We start from the raw sequence: 27,574 nt of genomic DNA, 5'->3' as shown, positions 1-27,574 counted from the left end.
TGGGCCCATTCCCAGCCCTGTGCGCCTGCTCCCTGCATGGTCCACTCTTCCTCTTTAATCCCTGCGCATCTCACTGGTGAACTCTTCACAACCTCCACACCTACTCTGACTTCCTTGATGCTCAAGAATGGAAATATTCACTCTTCCGTCCTTCACTCCTTTGCTCCCATAACACTTTATTTTTAGGATTTGTATAAGTAAGGATTTTGTTTATCTGCATGTAAGAGAAAATCCTAAGTAATAGTGGCATAAGAAATAAGAAGTTTGTTTCTTTCTTATGTAAAATAAGTATAAAGATATATAATCCGGGGCTAATAGAGCAGCTCCATTGTGTTGGTGACTAAGGCTATTTTTTCTGTTCCATCATCCTAGTATTGTGATCCCTTCACAAGGTAACAGTTTAGGTCAAAAGGGTTACTAAAGCTCCAGCCATTGCATCTACATTCCAAGTAGCAGAGAATAGAAAAGGAGATTGGCTGTTCCCTTTAAAAAGACTTCCCAGAAACCCCCACAACCTTTCCCCTTACATCTCACGGACCAAAATTTTGTCACATGATCACAACTCACTACAAGGGAGGCTGGGAAATACAATCTTTTAGTTGGAAGTTGAGAGAATGGCTATTAAGAAGAAAATCAGTCTCTGCCATATCATCAGTTTAGCCTTTGTCCCATCATATCTGGGATGGTTTATCTGAATATCTATCTCCACAGCTAGGATTTCTTGAGGGCAGATTCTTGTCATCTGCATCCACATATCTCAGAGTCTAGCACACATTGGAGCCACTTCTAATGGAGGAGTAGGTAACTAGGTGTTACATTTCTTTGGAAGTCCTGATTCCCCTTGTATGGTTCTCTGGCCACAACAAGTCTCCAGTAATTGTTAAATTGAAATAAATTTAAATGTTCTTGTCCTCAATTTCCTCATTTTCAAAATGGGTAAAAATGACCTCAAAAGTCAATCCCAGTTTGGACATACTCAGTGTTTGTTATATAAAATTGGAAATAGTTATGTTAAAAAATGAAAACCTTGCCAGTTAGGTACTGTGTATAGCTTTTGTTCTTTCTCTGATTCTTCTGTATAAACACACACACACACACACACACACACACACACATATATATATATATATATATATATATACTTTGCATATAAATAGAACCCACTGTACATACCATTCTATAAATAGCTGTTTCACTTACTAACATATGAAGTGATTTGTGCTTACGTCCATGACAAACTAGCTTGTAGAGATCAAGCCTCTCAATAAACAACTAGAAAACCTACATAAAATTGTTGAAAAGAAAAATAAAATCTGTTAGAAGGCTTCAAAGGGCTATCCAGGAAGCCAGGACTTGAGGAATCAAGATCCCAGAGTAGGAGAAACACATGGAGAGACTGAGCAGAAAGAAGATGCTAAGACACAGAGAGGCCAAGCAGAGTTTTCCACAGTCTCACAGGGCCGGAGAGACAAAAATAATTTTTGCTGAACACATTTCTGGGCCATTACATGTTCCCCTGGAGCATATATGAACATTCACTGGAGGTCACAGAACTTATCCATGCTAGAATTTCCGCACTGGAAAGAACTCCAGAGATAATGTAACCAAACACTTCATTTTGTGGAGGTAGCAACTGAGGCCCAGAGATGTTGAGTGACTTGCCCAGGGTCATACAGCAAATGGGTACAGCCTCCTGGTGCAACCCCTTCTTGCACTGTATCGCTCTGTAGCTGTTGCTGCTCTTCCAGCCTTCAGCTCCCCATTCCTCTCCACACATCCTAGCCAGAGAGAGAGAAACAGACAGAGAGAGAGGGAGAGAGATATCAAGTTAACCTCACTTCTGATTGTGATCTTTTAATAAGTGAAAGTGCTTTTTAAAAAGGAAACCAACACAAACCCTTTTATAAATTACTGGGCATTTTTCCTAATTAACAAAGTAATACAAATTTATTAATGAAATGTTAGAAAACATACAGATAAGTGAAAACCGAAAGCACCCACAAATTTTTCTCTCCTTCCCATCTATCCCTGATACAGCCACTTTAAGCTCTTTGATACATAAATATGTATATTTTTTCACAAAATGAGTTTATGCATACCTAGTCACTTATAACTTGCTCCTTTAACATTCGTATGATAATCAGGTTTCACATAATTCTGTATTCTCTAATATGATATCTGTATCTCTAATATCTGTATAATAGCTCACTCTATCGATGTACCATCATTTATTTGACCAATCCCCTATGGTTAGACATCTGGATTCTTTTCAGTCTTTTACTATTATATGCAATCCTGCGATGAACATCTTTATGCATATCTTAGTGATAGCCATGATTATTTTCTCAGGAAAAATGCTTAGACTATGGACTAATAGTCTGAACATTTTTAAAGCTCTCAACATCTGGCTCCAAATTACCCTCCAGGAAGCCTGTAGCAAGGTACACTCCCTGCATCGGTGTGTACGCAAAACCGATGTGCTTTACTTGAGGGGGGATGGAAGGAGCAGGCTTGTCATTCCAGCTTGATGTGCGCCATTCTTGCTCACCTTCCCTGACACACAGAGCTTCACAGCATGCCAGTCTAATTAATTTAGAGTGGAGAAGTTAGACTACCTGCCCAAGGCCAGAAACTCTAGAACTGAGTCAAGGGTCAAGTTGAAAGGATCAATTTTGACAACGCTAAATCACATGCTTGCTACTTGGTCCACTTTAGCCCTGAAGGAGGCACAGCTGCTCTCACAAACTAACCAGGAAAGTAAACAAGGGAAGGGCCATCTTGCCTACTTTGGGCAGGCATATGAAAAATGCCCACTTGGGTCTCTCAGCCTCCAGAGTGCAGTCCCCCGAGGAAGTGGCCAGGTTCATAATGTGATGGGTGGGGAGCTAGACTGGCACTCTGCCAGATCTACCAGTCCACAGCTTGGTGCATAGTTGGAGCCCAATGTGAGTGGCATCATTTCCTCTGGGTCTTAGGCGCTTTGCAGTTTTCCAGTCTCCCCTGTGCAAATGAGAAGATAACTCCCTTGGTTAGCAGGGGATCTCAATGTTCTCAGCTAAGACTTTAACTGAGATTGGTTTCAGGTCAAAAGACACAGATTCTGTGACTGATCAGCTGGGTTCTGTGGCTGGTTGCTGGGTCACCTTGGGCAAGTCCCCTCCCTTCTCTGGACCTTCTTAGTTTCCCCACGTGAACAAGGAATCAGTTGGCCTAGATTTGGTGGGACGTGTATCCTGTTTCTTAGAGGAGAGGAAAGAATGGAGGGACTCAGTTCCTGAGCACCCACCAGAGGCAAACACTTTGCATACATAGGAGTATTTAACACACAATGGCTCTGTGAGGAAGTAGACATCTGTGCCTGTCCAGCACCGATGCCCTGTTGTTTTGTTAATAGCACCCTGATTTTCTTTTACAAAACCATCCCTTACCCACTTCTAGTCCTGTGACTTGGGAGGGGCTGACCCCCACTCCAGTTGTAAGCATGTGACTCAGGCTTGGCCAGTCAGAGCAACCATGATGGTTTCAGGGCTGGGCATGTGACCCAAGCCAGGCCAATGGGAGTCAACCCTAGGAATTTTGCTGGAGGTCTGGGGAAGGAAGTGATCTCTCGGCTTGCGATTGCTTAACTGGCCATTTCCGCGTCCCTGTGGAGAGACCCAGCCTGCTAATAAAACTGATATAAAAGTAAACAGTCAAGAGGTAGAGGGAGACAGATTTATGACAACTTCCCTTGAGCTTCTGACATGGTCTGTGTCTGAATCCAGAATGACTTCCTGCATTTTTCAGTTTAAAGCCCCTTTTGGCTAAAGCTAGTTATAAGTGGGTTTAATGTACCCTACTACCAAAAGATCATCACTAAAATCCTGGACGTGGCATAGGCGTTATTATTCTCATTTACAGTTGAGGAAGCAGAGGCTCAGAGAAGCAAAGTAAGCAGAGGACTAACAAGTGGCAGAGTAGATATTTTTAATCTACTTCTTTTTAAAATTAAAGTATAATTAACTTACAATGTTGTGTTAGTTTCAAGTGTAGAGCGAAGTGATTCGTTATACATATATTCTTTTTCAGATTCTTTTCCATTATAAGTTATTACAAGATATTGTTTATAGTTCCCTGTGCTATACAGTAGGTCCTTGTTTTTTTACCTATTTTATATATAATAGTGTGTATATGTTAATCCCAAACTTGTAATTTATCTCTACTTCTTTTTAATCCATACCTCTAGTCTCTACGCAGGGGCTCAAGTGGTTCCCCCTTTTTAGTTTTCTTTCACAAACCACAGAAGTAGGAATAGGCTTGTGGAGCCAGACTGATCCAGGTCCCAGACCTGGTTCAGCTGCTTCCTACCTGTCTGATCTTGAAGTGACTCACTGGCTGTATTCTCTGAACAAGTCTCCTTATCTCTTTGTGCCTCAGTTTTCTCTTCTGCAAAATAGGATAATAGTACCTACCTCATGGGATTGTTGTGAGCAGATATATTAGATTATGTAACACTCTTAGAATAGCCTGACACAGAGTAAGTCTGACACAAGGGCTAACCATTTTTCTTCTGCTGTCTGTATACTCTTAGTAAGTTGGCTACTCCCTCTCCACCCCACACACCCAGCATATGGCCTGAGTTATCTCATGATACATCAGTCTCAAATGGCACAAGAAAACAACACATACCCTAGTCACCAGGGGCTTCAAATAATGTCTGACATACTGTTTCTCAACTGCTGATGTTTCTAAAAGTGCTGATCACTATGGACTGAGCAGGCCTAAAACCAGCCCAAGAAGTGAAACTTTGGAGAGGAATTCCAAATAATCAAGCCTCTGCTGAGTTGCAGAAAGGAGAGGGGGGATGGATATAGACCCAGCCATTTCCAAGGTATTTTTCCCCCTTCACTCCTATCAGCTGTAGAGAGCAGAAATGCATTTCCTCGAGAGTTTATAACAGTTGTGATTGGTTCAAGATGGCGGAGTAGAAGGACGTGAGCTCACTCCCTGTCGCGAGAGCACCGGAATCACAACTAACTGCTGAACAATCAAGGACAGGAAGACACTGGAACTCACCAGAAAAGATACCCCACATCCAAAGACAAAGGAGGAGCCGCAATGGGACAGGGGGAGGGGCGCAATCACAATACGATCAAATCCCGTGACTGCTGGGTGGGTGACTCACAGACTGGAGAACACTCACACCACAGAAGTCCACACACTGGAGTGAAGGTTCTGAGCCCCACGTCAGGCTTCCCAACCTGGGCGTCCGGCAACGGGAGGAGGAATTCCTAGAGAACCAGACGCTGAAGGCTAGCGGGATTTGATTGCAGGACTTCGCCAGAACTGGGGGAAACAGAGACTCCCCTCTTGGAGGGCACACACAAAGTAGTGTGTGCATCGGGACCCAGGGGAAGGAGCAGTGACCCCATAGGAGACTGAACCAGACCTACTGGCCAGTGTTGGAGGGTCTCCTGCAGAGGCGGGGGAGGGGGGGGTGGCTGTGGCTCACCATGGGAACAAGGACACTAGCAGCAAAAGCTAGAGAATTCAGCACCACCAAACCAGGTCTACAACAAATGTTAAAGGAACTTCTCAAAGTGGGGAACACAAGAGAAGAAAAGGACGTACAAAAACAAACCCAAAGGGCTTCCCTGGTGGCGCAGTGGTTGAGGGTCCGCCTGCCGATGCAGGGGCCACGGGTTCGTGCCCCGGTCCGGGAAGATCCCACATGCCGCGGAGCGGCTGGGCCCGTGAGGCATGGCCGCTGAGCCTGCACGTCTGGAGCCTGTGCTCCATAGCGCGAGAGGCCACAGCAGTGAGAGGCCCGCATACCGCAAAAAAGTAAATAAATAAATTAAATTTAAAAAAACCCAAAACAATTAAGAAATGGTAATAGGAACATGCATATCGATAATTACCTTAAACGTGAATGGATTAAATGCTCCAACCAAAGGACACAGGCTCCCTGAATGGTTACAAAAACAAGACCCATATATATGCTGTCTACATACAAGAGACCCAATTCAGACCTAGGGACACATACAGACTAAAAGTGAGGGGATGGAAAAAGATATTCCATGCAAATGGAAATCAAAAGTAAGCTGGAGTAGCAATACTCATATCAGATAAAATAGACTTCAAAATAAAGAATGTTACAAGAGACAAGGAAGGACACTACATCATGATCAAGGGATCAATCCAAGAAGGAGATACAATAATTATAAATATATATGCACCCAACATAGGAGCACCTCAATACATAGGGCAACTGCTAACAGCTATAAAAAAGGAAATTGACAGGAACACAATAGTAGTAGGGGACTTTAACACCTCACTTGCACCAATGGACAGATCATCCAGACAGAAAATTAAAAAGGAAACTCAAGCTTTAAATGACACAACAAACCAGACAGATTTAATAGATATTTATAGGACATTCCATTCAAAACAGCAGATTACACTTTCTTCTCAAGTGTGCACGGAACATTCTCCAGGATAGACCACATCTTGGGTCACAAATCAAGCCTCAGTAAATTTAAGAAAATTGAAATCATATGAAGTGTAAAACTGTCACTGTTTGCAGATGACATGATACTATACATAGAGAATCCTAAAGATGCCACCAGAAAACTACTAGAGCTAATCAATGAATTTGGTGAAGTTGCAGGATACAAAATGAATGCACAGAAATCTCTTGCATTCCTATACACTAATGATGAAGAATCTGAAAGAGAAATTAAGGAAATACTCCCATTTACCATTGCAACGAAAAGAATAAAATACCTAGGAATAAACCTACCTTGGGAAACAAAAGACCTGTATGCAGAAAACTATGACACTGATGAAAGAAATTAAAGATGATACAAACAGATGGAGAGATATACCATGTTCTTGGATTGGAAGAGTCAATATTGTGACAATGACTATACCACCCAAAGCAATCTACAGATTCATTACAATCCCTATTAAATTACCAATGGCATTTTTTACAGAACGAGAACAAAAAATCTTAAAATTTTTATGGAGACACAAAAGACCTCGAATAGCTAAAGCAGTCTTCAGGGGGAAAAAATGGAGCTGGAGGAATCAGACTCCCTGACTTCAGACTATACTACAAAGCTACAGTAATCAAGACAATATGCCACCAGTACAAAAACCGAAATACAGATTGTCAAAGGAACGAAATTGGGTCATTTGTAGAGACGTGGATGAATCTAGAGACTGTCATACAGAGTGAAATAAGTCAGAAAGAGAAAAACAAATATTGTATATTAACGCATATATGTGGAACCTAGAAAAATCGTACAGATGAACTGGTTTGCAGGGCAGAAATTGAGACATAGATGTGGAGAACAAACATATGGTCACCAAGCGGGGAATGCTGTGTGTGTGTGTGTGTGTGTGTGTGTGTGTGTGTGTGTGTGTGATGAATTGGGAGATTGGGATTGACATATATACACTAATGTGTATAAAATGCATAACTAATAAGATCCTGCTGTATAAAAAATAAATAAAATTTTAAAAATTTTTAAAAATTTAAAAAGTTGCTACCACAAGTGCTAACTCAGTTCCAAAGGGTGTATCAGTCTGGTAAAGTGTAAAATATGGGGGCCCTGGAGACTCACCAGGGAATGGGAGGGGGCTTACTATGGATTCAGGGTGAGTTCTGGTTGTGGGGTTATGCTAATACACAGGGGGCTGGTCAGAGGAACAAATGGGGAATCCTTTGCCTCTCAGTTTCATGAAAGTCAGAGCTGGGGCCCAGGATAGTAACATGGTCCGTCAGTTATCCAGAATCCAAAGTCTCCTATTTCTGGGCATTACCATCAGCCCTTTAATCCCTACCTTGTAGACAGGATCAGTGGTCTCTGAGCTACCATTTATGGAGCACTTGCTAAGTGCTTTACATAAATGACCTCATGGAACTTACCAGCAGCCCCATCAAGTTGAAGATTACAGTACAGTCATTACGACTTTGGATCTTGTAGCCAGGCTGCATAGGTTGGATTCCCAGTTCTCCTGTGTGACCTTGAGTAAGTTACTTAACCTCTCTGTACCCCAGTTTTCTTCTCTGCAAAACAGTGATAATAATAGTTCCTGCTTTTTCAGGGTGTTGTAAGCACCTGGAGCATTTAGAAAAGTGCATGGCACAATGGCAGCTGTTTTAATTAACCTTCATTTCACAGATGTGGACACTGAGGCGGGAAGGAGAGATCACTCACGTACCATACACAGCTCATGAAGCTGGGCCTCAAACTGGCTCTACACCATTTCACCACCACTGAGTGGAATTTCCCTCTACTCAGAAGAGGCTAAGATACCCCCATGAAATGAAATATCCCCAAACTCACACACAGCCACCCCTCCCAGTTCCCTCCTTCTTTTTTTTTTTTTTTGGACGCGAGGCGGGCCAGGGATGAAACCCAGGCCCCCTGCAGTGAAAGCACGGAGTCCTAACCGCTGGACCGCCAGGGAATTCCCTCCCTCCTTCAAAAACACCCACCTCTCCCACTCAGTTTGAGTGTCTCTTTTGGAGTGTTGAGATAAGATAACAGTTGAGCGGTTCCAGTGGAGTTGTCCTGGCGCTGAGGAGAGAGAGGAAACTGCTTCTCTTCTCCAGCTCTGGAAATGAAGGCAGCCGGTAAGAATTCTCAGGCTCCTAGAGTCAGGGCAGAGGAGACCTGCAGAAGAACCACACCCCCATCCTTACGCTTCAGGATGCTAATTGGAACACATTGAATTTTGAAACGAGCTCATTTGAGCGGCTGGGGAGAAACAGCTGAGGAGTGTGGGGTTCTAGACCTTGGGGGTCTCTCTAGTTCCCCGTGGAAGCTCTAGGGGTAGGGTGTCTATCTGTCAATCCCAGTCTTTGCCTGGCTTTGTCTGTCTTTTCCTAGTTTGGCCTCTCTGGCAGGGACACGGAGAAGTGGGGTGTCACTAGATGTCTTTGTCAGTCGGGCTGTGGTTCACTTTGTCAAACATCATCGCATCTCTGACTCTCTCTCTCTCTCTCTCTCTGCTTCTTTATTTTGACTCATCTATTTTTGTCTGCCCTCGGGTGTGCGTGCATGTGTGTGTGTGTGTGTGTGTGTGTGTGTGTGGCGGGGAGGATGTTCTCGCCAGGGTTCTGATCCTGCTTTCAACCTCTCCCTCCAGACCCCAGGAACCTCCGCACCGTGCAGAGCCGGAGGCCGGGGCGCTCTGCGGGAGCAGCTTTGACCCTGGGGCAGGTGTGGGAGAAGGGGTCCGAGCCCGTGGCGCCCCCTCGCTCCCCTTCCAGCGTGCGCGGAGAGGGGGGGCGGCCTAGGAGCACAGAGCGGGAGGCGGGGGCACTGCAGGCCCGGGGGCCCAGGTCTCCGCCTCCCTCCCGCCTTCCGGGCTGGCGCCCCTCGGCGCAGCTCCTCCTACCGCGCCCCGCCTCTGGGTCCGCTCCTTCGGCGCTCCTGCCGCCGCAGCCGAGCACCGAGCAGCCTGGCTGCCGCGGACGCCTCGCCACCAAACTTTCCCGGGAGCCGGCGCCGGTGAGTCGGAGCGGAGAGCGGGCAGGGCGCGGGCAGGGGCTGGAGTGCGGCCGCGGCTGCGGGGCGAGGCTGTGCGTGGCCGGGCTTGGATCTGGGCATCCCCACGGAGCCGCAGAGCTCCCGGAGCCGCCGGCGTGGGGTGGACGCGCTCCGGGGCCCTGGCGACTGTGGGCGGCGCGGGTAGGGTCCCGGAGCGCGGCTGGCTCCGCGGCATCCTGTCTGATAGCCAGCTCTGGCCCCCGCCCCGACGCGCACACACCTGTGGCTTTGCCTGGGTTCGCCAGCGTGCGCGCCCCAGGCGTCTGCCTCCGGCTCCGGCAGGGGGGGCGAGTCTCCGTTTTTCCCAGAGCTGCCCTAGGCTCTGAGTTTGATGTTCCCCGCAGTCCGAGCCCATCTCTTGAGTGCGTTGAATATGCCAGACACTGGGTATCCGTGATCTCTTTCGGTTCTCCCTTTAACTTGATGAACCGGCATTATACCCATTCTACAGAGAAGGAAAGAGGCTCAGAGAGGAAAAGTTGTGACCAGGAGCACCACCGAGTCAAGGAGAGAGCCAGGGTTTTGAACCCGAGTCAGCCTGACCCACACCACTTAATGGCATGCGGGCAAGCCCCGGGTTCAGCGTCACCAGGGGTCTGGTGTGGGAAGTGTGGAGACCACTGCCCACGCTCTCCTACAGCACGGCTGCAAACCCGGGGCGGACCACCACCGCCTCATTGTGCCTCGCAGAGGATCCTGTGGAAAGATGAGTGGCCCTTACTGTCAGGGAGTGGATTCTGGCGGCAGAAGCCCGTTGCGGCTGCCCTTTCAGGTGACAGGAGCCAAATTCCAGAAGCTACTCTCGATTTTTCTGGAAGGAGCCAAGGAAGTCAGGAGCTGGAGCGCAGCAGTTCTTCACGGAAACTTCTTTCCTTCTCTGGGTGCCTCTCCCCTCCCCCCCCGCCCCCCAAAGAGACCCTACCCCGATCCCTTAATCTCTCTGAGGTGTCCGCTGCGCCCGGGAGCTGGTAATGCAGAGATGCTCCAGGCAGGGTTGCTGTCGTCCGGCAGGGGGCTCCCACCTCAGGCCTGGAGCCCGATGATGAAGGAATGGTGCTGGGGCTAAGTACTATGTGAACCAGGTCCCCCGGCCGGAAGGTACCTGGGGCACTCATTCCATGATGCGGGCTAGGTCCCTGTGACTGGAGCACAGATGGAGTGTGTCTCCAGAGCATGAAGGAGAGCAGAGCTGGGGATCCGATAGGGAGGTCTTGAATGCCCCAATCTTAGCTTTAATCTTGGAGTCAGGCAGGAGCAGAGACTGGGAGAGAGAGAGAGAATGGACCCGTCAGAGCATCATTATGCGTTATCCCACTTAGTTTTCACAGCAGCCTTGCGGAGTGGGCACTATTATTACTGGGCTCATCGAACAGATTGTCTTTTGAGGCTCGCAGAGGTTAAATAACTTGCCTGGGGTTGCCCACGTGGTCCGTGGAGGAGTTGGGATTTGAACATAGGTTTTCCTTGACTCCTTCCAGATTGTCAGTGACACTCAGGCTGTAGATGGGACCTTAGGTCCCTTCTGCTTGTGATTGGCAGCAGCAAAGGTGAAAATAGAGAGATGCCAGGCAACAGGGTCCCTGATGCCCGTGCAGCGCTCTCCTCTCTCTGTGACAGGTGTCGTGTAGGAGGCCTGCTGCTGAGTGGTTATCACTCACAGGAATCCCTGACAGCCCCACATAAATTCCCTAATCTGACCCAGGGCTAGTTGGACCCTCACACGGGAGCCTGAGGCTGCCTGAGGCTACCCTGCTGTCTCAAGAGGTATTTCCCCTGATGGAGGCAAAGTCTGTAGGGAAGCCTGATACCATTTTCACGTGTGAGAGAGAATCCGTCCAGGATAGAGGGTGGAGATGGCTGTGCACTGCCTGAACATGATTTCAGAGCTGGGTGGAGGCAGGAGCTGCCTCCAAGCCCCTGCAGCCCAGAGGAGTGTGGACAGTGCTGGGCTGGGGGTGCTCCCGCCTTGGCTGGCTGTCCGAGGTAGGAAGAACTTGTACCTGATCTTCCTTTCCTCGGACTCTCTCAGAATTCCATGTTCCTGTTTGCGCTTTCCTTTTTACAGTCCAGGAGTGCCTGGTGGAAGTGGTGTGGCCTTTCTATAACAAAGAGGAGGCATGGCAAAGAGATCAAAAGTGTGGATTCTGCAGCTGGCTCAGATCCCAGAGCTGTCACTTATGGGCTCTGTGGCCTTGAGCAAGTTGCTACACCTCTCTGTTCCATTTTTAGGATGGGAGTATTCCTAGCACATTCCTCACCGGGTTGGTGAGAGAACTAATTGTGTTCGTGCGCATACAGCACCTAGATGCAGTACACTTTTATGAGGCAGTACATAAAAGTGCTACTTAGATGTTAGTTGTCACTGTTGTTACTGTTAGGGTCAAACAGGCCCAGCTTGGTAACCTGGCTCTGCCACCTGCGAGCTGCCTGCCCGACCTCCTTAAGACTCTTGCTTATTCGTCTATAAAATGCGAGTAATCTGCTGTTAGATGTAATGTAAGAAGTCTCAGTGTAGGCTCAAGCTTTAAGTAGCCTAAAACCTCAAGTTCCAGTGCAAACTTGTTTAAAACTTCTGGTGCTCTGCGAGGTACTCAGCAAACGCTGGGCATTACCATGATTACCACCGTTAACGGCAAACCGCACTCCTTCACACTGCACCTTGAACTTGATGCTCTGGTATGTTTCTGAGGGGCATGGATTTGGGACAGTTTTCTGGCTTGTGGGGCACGAGAAGGATTCTTACCTTTCTGCCCAGGTTCTCTCTTCATGGTCATTTCTCAGGGACAAGTGTGGGCCTCTTGACGGTTGTGGGAAGGCAGAAGGTCGGTGTGAAGTTCATTTCATAAGGTCTGCCCTGTCCTCACCAACGCAAAGACGTCAGCAGAACACGCCACCCCAGCTGCCTTTCAGATTGATATTTTGTGCACCTTCCAGGTGGAGAAGACATATCCAGAGTTCTGGGGTTTTTTCCCCCTTAAAGACGGAATGGTGTAGTAAAGAAAGTTCAGGATTAGAACCCCAGCCCTGGCCCTTTGAGCTGAGTGACCTTGAGCATCAATTTCCTCATCTGCAAAATGGCCATTAATCATATCTTCTAGTGTCTGTTTCTCAGGGTTAATGCCAGGGTGGAAAAGAAAAGGAATAAAACAGGTAGTGTAAATGGCAAAGAATTACAAGCAATTGTAAGTAATTCTCATTAGCATTCAGGCTGGGCATTAGCTGTAATTGCACCTGATCCAAGACGTTTTATCTGAAAGACGTACCTGGCAGAGGATCATTCAAGCCCAGTCACCTGCTGCTCTCCCTTTCACAGTGACGCTGAGCATTCCTGAATCTCGGGATGTAATTATCATAAAGCTCCCGTATCTTACTTATAAGTGACTCACTTCTGCCGTTAATGGTGGCAGAGGACTCAGGCGCACACTCACTGGGAACAGTGCTGCTGATGCTGGGGGGAGGCGGGTACAGGATGCCTCTCCTCTTCATGCGTTCATCTTCCCTGCTGTAGTTCTCCAGTGATAATGCATGAGAATCACATGGGCCAGGATCGAAGCTGACAGCTCTCAGTTTGTGCAGCAGCTTGGATGGCAAGACCCATTGAAACTTGTTGCTGCCGGCAGGGTGGATGTTAGGAACCGTTACATCACAACAGAGAGGATGGAGCAGAGGAAGTTGAGGAAGGCGCCTCGGGGAGTGGTTAAGAGCATGGATTCTCATGTCCAGCAGACCTGAGTTTGAATCTTGGTTCTGCCAGCTTGTTAGTTGTGGTATGATTTTTGTCTGTCTTCCCACCTCGACTGTCAGTTCTAAAAGAGCAGGGACCATGTCCAACTTACTCACCAGGGTATTCACAGCTCTTGGTACATAGAACGGGCTCATGAATGTCGAATGAATGAATGAATATATGAGTGACAAGTTGCTTGTTTGAGCCTCAGCTTTCTCATCTGTAAAATGGGGCTAACATAGCACCCGTCATATAGGTTGCTGTGAGCACTGAATGAAAAAATGTTGTATACAGAATAAGCACTCACCAGTGCCTTTGATGACAAGTTGATGAGCAAAAGCAAAGACACAGCTGGCCTAATCTGGGAGAGAGAGCTTTTTCCCTACCCTTAGACCAACAAGGGGCAAGAATGCTAGTCATAAGAATCCCTGCTTTTATACAGCACTCTGCAAAGTGCTTTCTTTCTTTTTTTTTTTTTTAGGTATAGTTGATTTATAATGTTTCAGGTGTACAGCGTAGTGATTCAGTCATATATATATATAAAACAGGTATTGAATATAGTTTCCTATTAGGTCCTTGTTCTTTCTTTATTTTATATATAGTAGTGTGTTTCTGTTAATCCCAAATTCCAAATTAATCCCTCCCCTCCCCCCACAAAGTGCTTTATTATCTATTGACTCCTCACAACTAGACAGGAATGGCTATCCATGTTTTACAGGTGAGGAAACTGGAGTTCAGAGGGCTTGGTCAAACACACCAGAGTCACACATTTTAGAAGCAACAGGAGGTAGAATATAAGCCCAGGTTGCTCTGATCTGCCCAGGTGTTCCTGCTGAGCTCTCTGTTGCCCCTTGGGGGTGGAGGGTGCAGTATTTAGACTTCCATGAACATGGTATCTCTCTTCATTATTTAGGATACAGTTTAGGTCCAGTTTCCTAATGTCCCTTGGTGGTCTTGCACATCTTTTGTTAGATATATTCCTAGTTATTTGATATTTTATATGCTGTTGTAAATGGTATATCTATATCTATCTACACATATATTTTTTAAAAAATTATGCTATGTTGGTTGCTTTTTTGGAGAAATATTTTTGCATTTTGCACATCGATTTTGTATGCAGAAATCTTGCTAAACTTTCTAATTCAAAAAAATGTATTTGTAGATTATTTTGGAGATACTGTGTATACAATTATAGGAGGTGCAAATAAGTTTTGTTTCTTCCTTTCCATTCCTTTTTTCCCTTTGGGTTTCTCTCTCTCTCTCTCTCTCTCTCTCTCTCTCTCTCTTATGGAAGAGCTGTCTACATTTGACAGTTAGGTATAATGTTTATCTAGGGTTTTGGTAGATAATCTTGTGAGATCTTAGTTCCCTGACCAGGGATTGAATCCAGGTCCCGGCAGTGAAAGCGCTGAGCCCTAGCCACTGGACGGCCAGGGAATTTCCTTGGCAGATAATCTTTACCAGATTAAAGAAGCTCCTTTCTATTCCCAGTTTGCCAAGTGTTTCTTTCCTTTTTAGTCACATATGGAAGTAGATGTTTTTCCTGCTTCTGCTCAGATGGTCGTGATTTTTCTTTTTCAATCTGTTAACATGGTGAACTACCTTGATTTTTGCATTTCTGGGATAAACCCAACTTGGGTTGTCCTGTTGCATCTCTTTTGCTGGGCTATTTCTCATCCCCTTTTTGCTGAGGACTTTAACATCATGAGCTCATGAGTGAGATTTACTGGCAATTTTCCTGTTTGGTGTTTACTTGTCAGACTTTGGTTTCACTGTTATGCTGGCCTCATAAAACAAGGTGGGCTGTGTTCCCATTTCCTTGGTTCTCTAGAAGAGATTATGTAAGCTTGGTGTTGTTCTTGTTGAGAGTTTGGTAGGATGGACCAGTAGGATCCCCACTGGGTGGAAGCTGAGTGCAGGGTGGGGAGGACAGCTGGTTTCAGCTCAGTCCAAGGCAGAACTTTCCAACGGGGAGAGGCTCGGGCTGCCTCAGGGGGAAGTGGGCAGAGTCTGTGGACCCAGGTGTCCTGAGTGCTGTGGGGAGAGCCCGCCTTGGGCTCTGGGTAGGGTTCTTCCAGCCAAGGATCCCAGATGAAGGAAGTCCAGCCCAGGGTGAGAGTCTGGTACCTGTCTCCTCCTGCTTCTAAAACTGCTGCGTCTGCAGACGGGGTATGCTGTGAATTACTACTCTCCGGTGCCCGCGATGAAGGCACGTGACTCCACCCATGCGCACGTCTTCTTTCCCCCTCTGCGATAATCAGTTTGCCTGAAATCCCCAGATTATGACCTGGGGCCACACCCCTCCAGCCATTTCCCTCTGACCCCCGGGGTGGCTAGATTTGGGCAAGTTTCTCAGCTGAATCATCGCTCAATCCTCTTTTACTAAAACACAAGGCCCTGTGCTAATTTTGATCATCTCTTTTTTCTTTTTTTTTTACATCTTTATTGGAGTATAATTGCTTTATAATGGTGTGTTGGTTTCTGCTTTATCAGATGTAAGGTAGATAGCTAGTGGAAGCAGCCGCATAGCACAGGGAGATCAGCTCGGTGGATCATCTCTCTTGATCCCCATAACAAGGCCATGAGGTAGCTACTCTTACCCCCATTATTCAGACTAGGAAGACAAGGTTTCTAGTTGTGAATTGTTTTAATAGTTTCATCTTTCACGGCAAATTACCACTGTCTAACCTGTCTGGGTTTGGGTGTAAGATGAAGGTCTCACTCAGTTCTCTTTTCACGTATTTCTCTAGTTGTCCCCATCCCATCTACTGGCTCGCTCTTCCTTTCCTCGCCTCTGCCACCTGCGTCAGATCCTCAATTGCTCTGCATCTTTAGAGGCAGAGCTGCAGCGTCGTACAACTCCAGGGAGCACCATTCACACGGTTTTCTATTTCAGGGTTTGCAACCTGGACACCCACTCCTCAGCAACGGGTCTCCTTCCCAGCTGTTCAGGTGTTGAACTTTCTGCTGATTCGGGCGGCCAAGCATCAGACAGGGTCGTGGCAGGACCAGGGCAGACGCTGGCTGGGCGCCACGCAGGTGGAGGAGAGCAGTGCGGGTCTGTGCCATGCTGCTCGGAGGATTCTCTGCGGGGCATAACTGTGAACAGCTCCCAAAGGCATCTGCTTTCCCCTTCTTTTTCTTTTTTTTCTTTCTTTCAAACTTTCTAGGCAGGTCTCACTTGGTTTATTCTTTTAGGAGAACTTCATTTATTTACTAGATGGCTTTTCTCTGTTCCTGGAGAGAATCATCACTAAATAAATCCATCCCGCTGGCCCTCTCCCCCAGTGCAAGTGAAGCCCAGTTCCATTGCCATCGCACACATGTGATCCCGAGTGTCTGCCAGCGTGACTGTTGACGCTGGCCCCCAATGGAAGCCTGTTTTCTTTCCTTTGTCCGAAGCATCTAACTGTTTGTATGGCACGTCCACCCTGAGGGGCCCCTGATAGAGCTAGTTTCCACCTCCCTGGAGGATGACGGTCTAACTTTTCCAAGAGCCTCTCGAGGGCTCCCCACAGCAAATTTGGGGGAAACCATAAATTCTGCATTTAAATCAGACCTTCTGAAAACAAGTTCATGTCAGGTAGAAAGAGACAAAATGTAATCGTACATATAAATTCAATTGTGTAAATGATACTTGTAAATTCAGTTTACGGCAAAGAGCAAAGGTTCCAGGCCAGATGACGTAGGTTTGGATCTTGGCTCCCCCACTTTGCAGTGTGTCTCAGGCAGGCCATCCACCCTATCTTTGCCTTGATTCCCTTGATTAGACAGTGGGGTTAGTGACTGTATTAACTTACAGGATTGTCATGAGTATTAAATGAGTCATGAGGTTTGAAAGAATTAATATTTGAAAAGCACTGACAGCAGAACCTGGCAACTCGTAGGTGTTTATTAAACAAACCGATGAATAAATAACTATCTTACATGGATTTCTTTTTACCCAAAAAATTGGGGGTCATTTTGTCAGGTTTCAAAATAAATCCCACTGGATTTAAAATTTTTGAAACTGTTTTAATCCTATGCATTAATTTGTGACCCACCTTGTGTGATGAGTGTTTCTGTGTAAAGATGTTTTCTCAGGTTAAGCTGGAGGCTTCTTGAGGGTGTGCTGCATGCTACTTTGTTGAAGATCTCCGAGGTTAAGATTCTTTTTAAAAGTTCTAGAAACTACAGGCAAGTGGGTTTGGTGGCAATAGTTGGGGTTTCAGAGTGTTGACCTGGTGCCATAAATAGTTACCTTTTTGGCCTCGGAGGAAGCGGTTTAACCTCCCTGGCCTCAGTTTGCACATCTGTAAAAGGGGACTCCTAATATTAATAGTAGTACCACCACTCACAGTGTTATTGAGAGCCTCTTCCCCTAGGTCTTGCAATGGCTGGCACCTTCCCATCACTGAGGACTCAGACGTTCCCTCCTCGGAGAGCCCTTCCCCGACTACCCCGTTTTGACCCCTGCCCAGTCCAGTCCCTGTCTGTTGATTTTCTTCGTCACTGCCACCAGATCGCCAGTACAGGAGTGTAGGGGTGTCATCTGCCTGGTTGACAGCTATACCTGCAGTGCCTTTGTTAATAGCACCTGGCACCTAGTAGGTGTGTAATGAAAACTTACTGGATGCAGGAAGTGAGTTCACAGCTAGATCCTGAAAGACAAGGGCGTGCCCTGATCATGCAAATGGCAGTAAAGACCACCAAGTTGGTGAAGATACCAGCACCTCGTAGCGTTCGAGTACCTGAAAATGCTTTTTAGGCGTCTCAAAAGTAGTAAGTAACACTGAGCAAAGATGAGTTATTTTCACAGTTGTATCAGGAGCTCAGGAAGTATTTGTCAGTCATTTATTGATTGGTTCTCACAGCACCGAGCACCGGGCTTGATGAGGGAGGCCCTGAGAATCTCCATTAACAAGGTAGGAACAGCGGACAGGGTCTTCTCCTGCTGCTCAGTCCTGTTGGGGGGCGGGGGGAGGCCCGTAAATAGCACTCCTCTGCTTGGCCTGAGTTCTGCACCAGCTGAGTATTAAGACAAAAAGCAAGGTAGCCGGAGAACAAAACGTCACCGTTATTACTGATCCGAGTGACACTGGAGCATGTGGGCTGGCTAATGCTGAAGGCTAGAATCGGATGGGTTTCCTGCCTGCCCCAGAGGTGGGCAGGGCTGGGTCCCTGCAGAGCCTAGGTCTTTCTCCTAGGCTCCCAGCAGACAGGCTGGCTCCTAAGAGCAGCCCAGCAGAGCCTGAGTATGACTTGCCTATTTCATCTCTCAAACTCTCTTATAAATACGTGGCATCTTGCACAGGCCCCGGAGAGTGAATGAGGAGTGGGAGAGAGCCCAGGGTCTGAAGCTAGAGGACCTCTCACTCTATGGAAGGAAACAAGAGGCAGGAAACAGGCAAGAAGCCCTGTAGCTGGAGGAGTGAGGTCAAGAGAGGCAGGGATGTGCAGAGGCCGCTGGTGCCTGCTTCGTATGTGCACCAGCAGAGTATGAAAGCAGAAGAGTCCCTCACCTTTCTCATCCCTCCCAGCCAGCTGATGGAGGAAAGGAGCTGTCATCTATTGAGAAGGCACTCCCGGCCAGGGCTTTTGGTTCATCATGTCACCCCGTCTTCTCCACAGCCCTGTGAGAGAAGTGTCAGTGTGCCCATTTTAGAGATAAGAAAACTGAGGCTAGAGATGTGGACTAACTTATGCTAGAGTGGAGCTGGGAGACCAGGAATGAGGCTATTGCAGTTGTCCAGGTGAGAGAGGAAGGTCACTCAGACCAGCGGTGGTGGCCCTGGAGAGAAGTGGACAGACTAAGACTGTTGGAGCAGGTGCAGTAGGACTGACAGGTGGCCGAATGTGGTGGGGCTGGATGGGGTGGTACTAGAGGACGGTGTTAAAGCAGTGCTTCTGGGTAACTTGTGGTGTTTTTGTTTTGTTTTTTGCACTTTGGATAGAATAGCTGTGACCCTCCTGGGCAAAGAATATTCAATGAATTAAGAATTCCATAGATACTACATCTGCACATGTCAGCTGAACTGAAACTGATGGTCAGTCACTCTTTTTAAAAAAATTATTTATTTTTAGCTGCTTTGGGTCTCCGTTGCTGCGCGTGGGCTTTCTCTAGTTGCGGCGAGCGGGGGCTACTCTTCATTGCAGTGCGTGGGCTTCTCCTTGTGGTGGCTTCTCTTGTTGTGGAGCACAAGCTCTAGGTACGTGGGCTTCAGTAGTTGTGGCACGTGGACTCAGTAGTTGTGGCTCGCGGGCTCTAGAGTGCAGGCTCAGTAGTTGTGGTGCATGGGCTTAGTTGCTCTGCGGTATGTGGGATCTTCCCGGACCAGGGCTTGAACCTGTGTCCCCTGCATTGGCAGGTGGATTCTCAACCACTGCGCCACCAGGGAAGCCCCGATGGTCGATACCTCTTAATTGGAAGTGCCAGCTGGGGTGCGCTCAGGGAGATTCTCAGGGAGAATCAGACATGCCGGGCTAGGGTGGGGCGAGAGGGAAAGATGCTGGGTCTGTAAGAGGCTTGTAAGCAGAAGGTTTGGGGGAGGTGTCTCAGGACCCCTTCTTCCACTTCCACAATCCCCTGAGAGGTGCTGCTGCCTGGTCATGTTCCCGGAGCCCAGCCCCCCTCAGCGTCCTCCCTATCCCAGCCTGAGCTTAGGCCTGGTCCTCCCTCCCCAGGACCCCAAGAGAGCTCCCCTGCCCCTAGGTGGCCCCCTGCCTGTTTCCCAGGGAAGAATCTGATCAAATCACTTCCCTGCTCGAATTCCAGTGTCATCCTCCCTCTGCAGCCATTAAGTAGAATGGGGCCTGGGTTGCACCATTTAGAAGGATGTCTGTGATGAGTTCATGGTTAAGTGAAAAGAGGAAATGTCAGAATAACACTGGCAGCCTGAGACAACAGAATGCAGTGGTCAGAAGCCTGGGCTCTGGGGTGCACTGAGTTTGAACCCCGACTCTGCCACTTAGTAGCTGTGTGACCAGGAGCAAGTTCTTAACTTCTCTGTGCCTCAGATTCCTCATCTGGCAATGGGAATGGTAACAGTACTCACTCCCGTAGGCTTGTAGGGACTGAAAAGGAGTTAATATGTGTGCAGTGCTTGGCTCCTAGTAGCATCCATAAATGTCAGCTATTATTATAGCTATATAGGTTCACGTACATTAATAGGCACCTCTCTCCATTTTAACCTCATTTGTCAGGGCTCAGAAGCCTCTTCCAGGAAGCCTTCCATGCACACACCCCACCGAGGCTGGGCTAGGACCCTTCTCTGGACTCACATCTACCACACATGTATTACTCCTTACTGTGACTGTCTGTCTCCCCACAGCTTTAAGTAGCTTGGGGACATGGGCTGCAGCTTCCCCATTATATCCCTAGTGCCCATCACAGTGTCAGGGACATAGTAAGCCCTCAGAAATACTTCTTGAGTGAAAGAATGAATGAGCGTGAGCAGGGCTTTGAAACCTAAGGTTTCGAGGGTAGAGATGTGAAGGAAGGATATTCCGGGCAGAGGTGGGAAGGCATGTGGTCATCCAGCAGGTGACCTGGTCAGGCCACATCATAGCGTGTGATTAGGGAGGGTAACAGGAAGCAATTAAGGTGGGCAGGGGCATGAGAGATGTTCTGTGTAGGGGAAGCAGATGTAATAGGGGTGGGCATGGGCTAGGAAAGGATCTATAGGGCCATCATCCCCTTCTCTCATTTCTGCCTGCTCTCCCAGACTGGCCAGGTGCTTCTGTGACACCATGCGCTCATCATAATGTAAAATAAATACCTGCTTTACCTGTCTCTTTCCATCAGCAGATTGTAAACTCCTCGAGAGATGGAAATGTGTGGTGTTTTTCCCCTCTTTTTTCTAAAACTCTTCCTGCCCATAAAGATAAGCTGTTTCCTCATCCACCCCTGCTTTTTCTCTGCCACGTAGGGGTACAGACATAGATTGTGTTGTGTGTTCTGATATTGGGATCCTAGTAGAAGTCACTCCAGTTCTTCTGGGAGTGGATGATATGTAGCTTCTCCACTTAATCAAACCATTCACCCAACTCTGCTTCCTTTATGGAGTTCTTAAATCAAGCCAGAAACAAGAACAGCCTTGCAGTTCATTACTGGGTCAGACAATGACATTGGCCTTTGACCAGTGGCCTGCAGAAGAAAAAGTCCCCGCTTAAGTTCTCGGGGCTGAATGAAATCTTTGCTAAACCCAAAGAGGCAACGTCCGGGCCAGCAGCAGAGGAGCGGTAAGGTAGAGCTGGATTTGGAGAGTTCGTAGGGCTCGTGCCCCTGCCGTGCACAGGTGACACTACAGTGGACAGGCAGACACAGCCATTGGTTTTGCAGGGTGATGAAGACAGATGCTGGAAGAATAACAACAAAGTGGGATGTGATGTTCTCAGATGGGGAAGCACAGTGCTGACTGAGGCTCAGAGAGGCTAAGTGGCTGGACCAAGGTCACACAGCTAGCTTAGCTGAGCTGAGGTTTGAACCGAGATACTTGGATCCCTTTCTTCCTTGCTAGGAAGCCCCTCACGGTGAGATGCTAATTGCCTGAAGTGTTTTTGGAAATTGCTCAGCCCTAGGTAACCCTTCCAGTTTTTCGCTTGGTAGCTTACGTTGCATTTGTCCATTCAGTCCGTCCTATAAATATAAAAAGGGGGTGTTTCTAGGTGCTAGACCCTGTCCGTACCCTTTTTCCCGAGTTCCAGGCTACATAGTAGGAATAAGTCATGAAACTAAGCCTTGGATTTCCAATGTTGAATGCTCACTGATACCCAGAGACGTTGTTGTTTTCTATTACAAGCAGAAAAAACACACAGGCGAACAGGGAAGAAAAATCAAATGAGCATTTGGCTCTGTGGATTGAAGAGAAAGCTTGAGTGAGTTACAGGATGGACACCCCAGGTTTGTTCGGGCTGATGTGGGGCCTGGTTGCCCCATCGGTGCTGGGCTCCGTAACAGCAAGGACACCGTGCCAGTTCTGAACACGCAGAGCTTTCTCTGTGTCCTTGGTCACTAAGGGAAACCAAGCATTTTTCTAACGAATGCCTTTTACTCCCTTTCATCCCAGGCACCAAGCTGTGTGTCTATCCATGCACTAAGTGTTACTTTGCAAACACTGCAGCTGGGAGCAGGTCTCCGCTTCTGTGCTTGCTGGTTTACAGGATTGCCCTCAAGCATCTCATCAGCATCGGCTAACACGACGTGGTGGTACTGATGGCGCTAGCATGTGAGGGCCTCGTGCCAAGCCCTCTCTATTTGTTGCCCCATTTGGCCCTCTAAGCAGCCGTGTGCGGTCGGGACTGTTGTCCCCGTCCTAGAGATGAGGAACTCAGGGTCATGCCGCTAGAAAGTGAAGGACCCGGGCTTCTAAGCCAGGTCTGGCTCCCAGCCCCATTCTCCTTACCACATTTGTTTAGGGGAAATTAGAGCAGCAAGGGACTTTGAGGGATGCCGGAGGGAGGAGCGAGGGGCCAGGAGAGGGAGGGTGACCTGCCCGGGGCCACACCTGCTCTAACAGCAGAGCCGGCTCTAGAACCCAGCTCTCCTGACCTCTGCGGGCACCACCGCTGGCTTTGGGCAGACTGTTCTCCTTCCGAGGCTCATCACAGCCGATCCAGACCCTGAGCCAGAGTGCTACACATAGGCTCTTGGCAGGCTCGCCCTGGCTGCCTTTCACCCCCCACCCCCGTACTCTTCATCTGCCCATCCATGTGGGACACCTCACCCTTCCCCAGGCACACCTCGTGCTTCCTCATCACTGTGACTTTGCTGCCAACATACCCTCCTGCCTCCTCTGCCCACTCAAACCCTAAGTCCCCAAGAGTTTTATTCTGAGGTTTTTTAATTGTGATAAAATATACATAGCAAAATAAGTGAATCTCATGGTATGTAAATTGTATCTCAGTAAAGCTGTTTAAAAAAAAAGAAAGTAAGAAGAGGGGTCTGGGGTTGCCTGTTCCAAGTTCCCCCTTCAGTGGTGCCTCTTCCAGGGAGGCCTCCCTGTTAGCAGGTTGTTTGGGGTTGCAGGGACTAGAGACATGTCCAAGTTAGCCTCAGTTAATGGGGCTTATTGCCTGGATATAGGGCGATGTAGCAAAGACAGAAAGCAGTGTCGCCATCACACTGCCAGAGACTGAAGGCTTGTCCGGATCCCCTGGAGGCTGTTTTCCCTGCAGCCGTGTCCACGGCGTCTCCACTCCTTGCCCCACTTTGGCTGTTCCTGCTTATGCCAACTAACTCTTCTCTTTTCTCCGCTCCACCTTTCATTTATTCAGCAAACATTTACTGAGCACCTGTGTGCACCAGGCCCTCCTCCAGGCCCTTGGGATTTCCTGCAGAAGAAAGCAGACAAAGATGCCTGCTCAGGTGGAGCCTGTTTCTACCTCCTGGCCCATGCCACCTGCTGCCTCGTGGTTTCTGTGGCTCCTGGCTTCTGCAGCCTCATGGCTTTTGATTTCTGCCCCTGATTCCTACCAACTGCTCTGCTTTGTGCGTTTCACACTCAGCCTTTCTAGAGAGAATCTTACTAGTTCAGTTAGCGAGCACCTGGTTGCCCAAAAATTTTGCCCCAGGCCACTCCACAGATAACCCATGCATGGGGGTCAAGGACTCTTGTAGGTGGTGAGGGACAGGGATGCACAAGATGGACAGTCCTGCCTTCCTAGAGCTTTCACTCTCGTGAAAGAAGTACGTCGACAAATGCATGTAAACTGCAGTGTTGAGCAGTTGTTGATGATGAGCAGTGTGGGAGAATGGGAGGGATGGCCTCTGCACCGTGTGAGAAATTGAATCATGTTTGTGTCGAGGGAGAAGCATTCTGGGCAGAGGGAACGTCAAGGTCCTGGGCTGCAGGTGGTTTGGAATGTTCTAGAAAGAGTGAGGAAGCCTCTGCAGCAGGGTGAACAAGAGTGAGTGTAGGGGATAGGGTCTGAGAGGTCACGGGCTGGATGTCCCCTTGTCGGCCATCGTGAGGACCTGGTTTTTGTTCGGAAGACATTGTGAGCCACCGGAGGGTTTGGGACCTCCGATGACAGGATAAAATGTGTGATGAGAAGCATCGCCCAGCCCTCTGTGTGGACGAAACACAAAGGAAGGGGAACAGTGGCCGAGCGAGGCCTCTGAGGGAGGCTTGCCGTCCTTTGAGCAGGGGCCGAGGTAGCCAGGCCAGGGGATAACGTGGACGTGAAGGGAGGGGATCAGCTTGGAGGTCTATTTTGAAGGTAGAACTGAACATAACGGGTGTCTCTCTGAGGCACTTTCCTTCGGTCACCCAGGTCGGTGCAAGTACCACCCGCTTTCTGCTCCTGGAGTGCTCGGTGTGGGTGCCACCACTGGGTTTCCTGCTCTATAACAAGAGGATAGTAAGCGTGTCTCACGCCCAGGGTCACTGGGAGTGTGCAGGGCCCTAGTGGGGCTCCTGGCACAAAGTGTATGTCCAGCGGACCAGAGCTGTTCTTTTCAGGAGCACTGGGTCGGGGGCGGCATGCCGTGGGGGCTCCTGGGCCGACTCCTCCCGGTGGATCCGGGCAGCTGTGCTCTGCTTGTCCGGGAATCCTGGGATGGGAGTCTCTCCAGTTGGAGATGGAGGAGCAGAGCCCTTTACTGAACCCCAGCCAGGAGCTCAGGGCTTCCCCCAGCTTGCTTCAGTCCTCCCAGCCCCTCCGAGCAATGGGACTCACCGCCGCATTTTACAGAGTCTCAGAGAGGCGAAGGGATTCACCCATGGGCCTGCGGCATGAGGCAGAGCTCCGGCCTGAACAGCTGAGCCCTGGCCAAGAGGCAGGAAGTGATTAAAGGCCTGGGCTTCAACCACAGAAGTCTGAGTTTGAATCCTGGCTCTGCCACTGACTGGCTGTATGACCCTGGGCGTGGCCTTTACCCTCCCCCGCCCTGTGCCTCAGTCTCCTTATCTGTAAAATGAGATAATAATAGGTTCCTCGCCTAGCTGGGATGAGGAGTAAGGGAGGCGACGGACGTGGAGTCTTGGACAGGACCCACTCTGAGTAGGCACTCAACAGCTGAGAGCTCCCTGCCCTCACCCCCAGGCCTGTGTCTGTGTGGCTCCTGCCTGGCATCCCTGCCAGCACTTTGAAGTAGACACCTCGTTGCCAGACACTGCCATGGAAACCAAGGGATGGGGGAATAGGAGAGGCCCAGAGGAGGTGTGGGGGAGGGGACGTCCTTCCCGCGCTCACCCTCCTGCCCACCTCGGCTGGCTCGTTACAGCAGTGATGGGTCAGAGAAACGGAGTGCGGGCGGGCGTCGAGGCGGTGATGGAGACAGGCCGCTGGGCTCCCCTGGAGGCTTGGTTCCTGTAGAGAGTGTGGAATACAGGGGCCCAGCTGTAGGGCCACGTGCGGCCACCTCCCAGGTGCCCGAGGCTTGGGCCGGCTGGAGTGGGATGTGACTCATTCTAGAATCCCTGTTCCTCTGCCCGTCCCTCTTCAAGAGGAGATGCATTCACTGTCTTTCCCTTTGTAACAACCTCCCCGCCCCACCTCCATCAGGTCATAGCCATGGCACTCCTGGCTGCCTCTCTGAATAGATGTCCAAGTGAGGTGCTCACTGCCTTGCAGGCAGGAACAGCTCTGTTTGAGGACCTGGTCCCCCATCCCAGTGTCCTTCTACTTTCACCACCTCCTCCTCTGCAGTGTGTAACCACTGTCAGGTCTGCACCTCCGCCATTTCCAATGCAGACCTCAAGCTTTGCAGCTTTGGGAACTCAGCAGAAGGGCCCCTTCGCTTGGTGTCACACAGAGCTGTGTTGGAATCCCCATGTGCTCAGCCACTTAGGTGCTATTGACAGCTCACTGGTCCCTGTGAGTCTCAGTTTTCTTATCTGTTCCAGGGGGTTGATAGCAGGACCCACATCACAGGATTCAATGGGTTAACCCAGGTTAGGCACCTGCAAACTGCATTATTATTATTATCATTTCACACCTTTCTTTAAACTCAGGAACAAAGAAGGAGGCAGAAAACACATGCGCACACACCCACATTTTGTTTATAAAATTAAGTCATCTTTCTTTGAGATGGAAAGAATCGGCTAAACTCTTCCCTTAGCGACGTTGCCAGCTTTGGATCAGTTTGGCAAACATTTATTGTGCACCTGCTGTGTGCCAAGCTGTGTGCTAGGCACCGAGGAGACAGAGGAGACAAGGCATGATCCGCGCTTTTGAACTTAAAGCCTGGGGGGGAGGCAGACCCAGACTCAGGCAGTCTCCATATAGTAAGATATGCGTTATGGCCTAGATACTCACAAGGGTTATGCGTGTGCAGAAGCTGGGGTAGCGGTGGAGGGGTGGGGCCCTGATCTCAGCCTGAGGATGTGCCAGCAGGGTTTTCAAAGATGAGTAGGTCTTAATTCAGCAAAGTAAGGTGAGAAGAGCTTTACAGGCAGAAGGTACAGCCTGGGCCGAGCAACGCAGCATCCACAATAGCGTGACGTGTGCAGGAAACCGTAAGGGATTAGGTTTTGCCAGGGCATAAAGTAAAGCCTAAGGGTAGGGGGCGGGGGGAAATGGGCCCTCCTAGAGAGGTAAGCAGGGTCACCAGGGATCGCCTCCCTCCCTGTCTTGGTCTAACCTGGAATATTTTAATTTATTTTAATTTGTTTATTTTTTTTATTTGTCTGTGCCGCACAGCATGTGGGATCTTAGTTCCCCGACCAGGGATTGAACCCGTGCCCCCTTCACTGGAAACGTGGAGTCTTAACCACTGGACTGCCAGGGAAGCCCCCGGACCTGGAATATTTTAATGGCAATGAGTGATAGTTTCAGGGTCACCATGGGACCAAGGGTTGTGGGAGGAGCCTTGCTCTTTGTGGGGTGGTCCTAGGACCAGCAGCACTGACATCACCTGGGAGACTGTTGGAAATGCAGACTCTCAGCCCTCACCCAGGCCTGCAGACTCAGAATCTGCACTTAACGAGGTGACACGGATGCACCTTACAGATCGAGATGCACCGGTGCCAAGAGGCACGCGGACGTCCCCCGGCCTGCTTCCGGCCCGCTGGTAAGGTGGCCTCATCTAAAGCAGGGGCAAGTGGGACATCTAAACACAACTCTCTTACTTATTCAGTCAAGGGAAATCTTTTCTCTGCTTCTTGATAAAAACAGTCTCCACATAAAAGATATTTGGGCGAGAGAGTCGGCAAGTGCTACTTGTCTCCTTCCATGAGATGGCTTATCTTCAAGGACGGGGCACCCAGACCTTGTGAGTGTCACTTGCTTGACGGCCCCCATTTGTTCATCTACGTGTCCTCTTGAGAAAGGGAAAATGACTGCAAAGTCTCCCCCATTTCCAAAGACCTTGAAAATCAGGCGCAGT

General features: G+C 48.7%; 1 protein-coding gene and 1 pseudogene across 1 annotated transcript in view; one reads left to right on the top strand and one right to left on the bottom strand.

Annotated features, from left to right (window-relative positions):
- The window catches only part of LOC112396447 (store-operated calcium entry-associated regulatory factor-like), a 46,621-nt pseudogene extending 36,904 nt beyond the window's left edge, over nt 1-9,717 (bottom strand).
- The window catches only part of ATG7 (autophagy related 7), a 325,835-nt gene continuing 307,746 nt past the window's right edge, over nt 9,486-27,574 (top strand). The window contains exon 1 of the mRNA XM_024740183.1: nt 9,486-9,503. The gene's annotated coding sequence lies outside the window, so the exon portion shown is untranslated. The remainder of the gene's footprint in view (nt 9,504-27,574) is intronic.

This window comes from Neophocaena asiaeorientalis, unplaced genomic scaffold (genome assembly GCF_003031525.2).
Source record: "Neophocaena asiaeorientalis asiaeorientalis breed wild unplaced genomic scaffold, Neophocaena_asiaeorientalis_V1.1 scaffold75, whole genome shotgun sequence".
Taxonomy (NCBI): Eukaryota; Metazoa; Chordata; class Mammalia; order Artiodactyla; family Phocoenidae; genus Neophocaena; species Neophocaena asiaeorientalis.
Note: the sequence above shows the minus strand (reverse complement) of the source record. Positions and strands in the feature narration are given on the sequence as shown.